This window comes from Tetranychus urticae, unplaced genomic scaffold (genome assembly GCF_039701765.1).
Source record: "Tetranychus urticae isolate SD_2017Ah unplaced genomic scaffold, NJAU_TeUrti_SD_1.0 Scaffold_4, whole genome shotgun sequence".
NCBI lineage: Eukaryota > Metazoa > Arthropoda > Arachnida > Trombidiformes > Tetranychidae > Tetranychus > Tetranychus urticae.
In genome coordinates this window covers 1,020,001-1,022,500 of record NW_028315836.1, presented here as the reverse complement: position 1 = coordinate 1,022,500, position 2,500 = coordinate 1,020,001, and the positions used below count along the sequence as shown (strand labels likewise).

At 41.6% G+C, this 2,500-nt stretch overlaps 3 non-coding genes across 3 annotated transcripts in view; all 3 read right to left on the bottom strand.

Moving 5' to 3' along the window:
• Positions 1 to 111, bottom strand: part of LOC149093099 (large subunit ribosomal RNA) — a 4,168-nt gene extending 4,057 nt beyond the window's left edge. The window contains exon 1 of the ribosomal RNA XR_016200432.1: positions 1 to 111. This exon is cut by the window's left edge and continues 4,057 nt beyond it. This is a non-coding gene — a ribosomal RNA (large subunit ribosomal RNA).
• A 476-nt stretch (positions 112 to 587) lies between these two features.
• LOC149093098 (5.8S ribosomal RNA) lies at positions 588 to 742 on the bottom strand. The gene has a single exon (XR_016200343.1). It is a non-coding gene; the product is annotated as a 5.8S ribosomal RNA (ribosomal RNA).
• Positions 743 to 1,230: 488 nt separating this feature from the next.
• Positions 1,231 to 2,500, bottom strand: part of LOC149093097 (small subunit ribosomal RNA) — a 2,170-nt gene continuing 900 nt past the window's right edge. Inside the window, exon 1 of the ribosomal RNA XR_016200403.1 lies at positions 1,231 to 2,500. This exon is cut by the window's right edge and continues 900 nt beyond it. This is a non-coding gene — a ribosomal RNA (small subunit ribosomal RNA).

Below are 2,500 nucleotides of genomic sequence, written 5' to 3'. Positions count from 1 at the left end.
CGGACTCATCCCTTTTCACTCGCCGTTACTCAGGGAATCTCATTTGATTTCTTTTCCTCCGCTGAATTATATGCTTAAATTCGGCGGGTAACCTCACCTGATCTGAGATCAAAAATATTGATTAAGTTGATTAATGTTTATTTGTGTTGTTTGCAAGCAAGCAACGTAAATCTACTTTAATGTTTGCACAAATTTTGCCTTTGCATTACTTCTTAGGTCTGCTTTAACAGCATGAAATAGCTACTATTTGTACGATTTATACAAGTGCAAGAAGATTCATCAGTTAACAGGTTAGTTGATCACCATAGTTATCTGCAATACGACTTTAGCGTCGTCAGATAGGCGACTAACCTTAGAATCTCATGCTAGTATCTATTCATATATACTGCTTGCAGAGATGAAATATGCATTGTACACAAAATTTATCATGTGAAACAAGTAGATTTGAGATTCTCCTTACTAAATTGCAACGAATTGCAATTAAGAAAAGGAATAAAACATCAAGATTCATGCATATAAATATACAATCCTCTCAAAACAATGCATATATGGTAGTATGCAAGTGTTTTGTTGATTATTTTACATCTCAACTCTCAGACAGATGTGACCTCGGAAAAGACCCGAAAGCCGCAATGTGCGTTGGAAGCTCAAGTGCTCGGCGTGTCCTGCAATTCGCACCGATTATCGTAGCTAGCTACGTTCTTCATCGATTGGTAATTCGAGTGATCCACCGCTTGAAGATGTATCTTTGCCACCGTGGGACTTTTAATAAGTATCCTAAATCTGCATTGAGAGGGTTTGAAAACAATTGTATGCAGTTTATAAAAACCATAGTTGTCTTTACTTAGTTAGGCGAAGAAGTGTAAAACTTCCTTCTTTAAACCTTGCCGTCAGCATAAGCTGAAGACTTGAACAGGTACCAAGTATGTAGCAAGACAGGCTTTTCATTATAAACTACAATTGTTTTGCAAAAAGAAATTATGGCTATCGTTAGATAACCCTCACTCTTTGTTGCATTGGATAATGAAAGATGGATGTATGAATGAACGAATGTAATGCAAGTTAGAATCATGTTGCAATGGCTAAATGTTTGCATTAAACATTCACAATTGCGACTCTAATGCAAATACAATTCAATTGCATTCACCATATTAGCATCTACAATATCACTATGCAGAGTGTTTGATTGTTTGAAGGTTGTATTTCTCTTATAATAAGAGGGTAATACGTTAATGATCCTTCCGCAGGTTCACCTACGGAAACCTTGTTACGACTTTTACTTCCTCTAAATGATCAAGTTTGAACATCTTTCCAGCACAATCCGACCACTAGTTTCCCAATGGTCTGGATTGACCAGTCCGAAGTCCTCACTAAATCATTCAATCGGTAGTAGCGACGGGCGGTGTGTACAAAGGGCAGGGACGTAATCAACGCAAGCTAATGACTCACGCTTACTGGGAATTCCTCGTTCATGGGCAATAATTACAATGCCCAATCCCCATCACGAAATGGGTTCAAGCGGTTACCCACTCCTTTCGGAGCAGGAAACAGTATGCACGATGACCACTTCAGTGTAGCACGCGTGCGGCCCCGGACATCTAAGGGCATCACAGACCTGTTATTGCTCTGTTTCGTGCGGCTGCGAGCGCCGCTTGTCCCTCTAAGAAGTCCTTACAGTGCTACAGCATCCTTACCCTAGCCAATTCTGTAGGCTAATAGCAGCAGAGCCCTCAACAGCCGAAACCATCAAGAGATACTACCACCCACAGGTTGACTAAGGGGGAGTACTGCAGTGTAAACTGCAAGTCTATTTAGTAGGCTAGAGTCTCGTTCGTTATCGGAATTAACCAGACAAATCACTCCACCAACTAAGAACGGCCATGCACCACCACCCACTGAATCAAGAAAGAGCTCTCAATCTGTCAATCCTCTCAGTGTCCGGGCCGGGTGAGTTTTCCCGTGTTGAGTCAAATTAAGCCGCAAGCTCCACTCCTGGTGGTGCCCTTCCGTCAATTCCTTTAAGTTTCAGCTTTGCAACCATACTTCCCCCGGAACCCAAAAACTTTGGTTTCCCGGAAGCTTCCATTCGAGTCATGAAATTAGTTACTCAGAATGATCGCTGGTTGGCATCGTTTATGGTTAGAACTAGGGCGGTATCTGATCGCCTTCGAACCTCTAACTTTCGTTCTTGATTAATGAAAACATTCTTGGCAAATGCTTTCGCTGTAGTTTGTCTTGCGACGGTCCAAGAATTTCACCTCTAGCGCCGCAATACAAATGCCCCCGTCTGTCCCTCTTAATCATTACCTTGGATTCTTAAGACCAACAAAATAGAACCAAGGTCCTATTCCATTATTCCATGCAAGATCATTCAAGTTAAGGTAGTGGTACGCATCATATAGATGGTTGACCATACCGTTTTTAGGCACCTCTTTCGAGGTTTTGGACGCCTGCTTTGAGCACTCTGATTTTTTCAAGGTAAAAGTCTCGATCGCTTGAA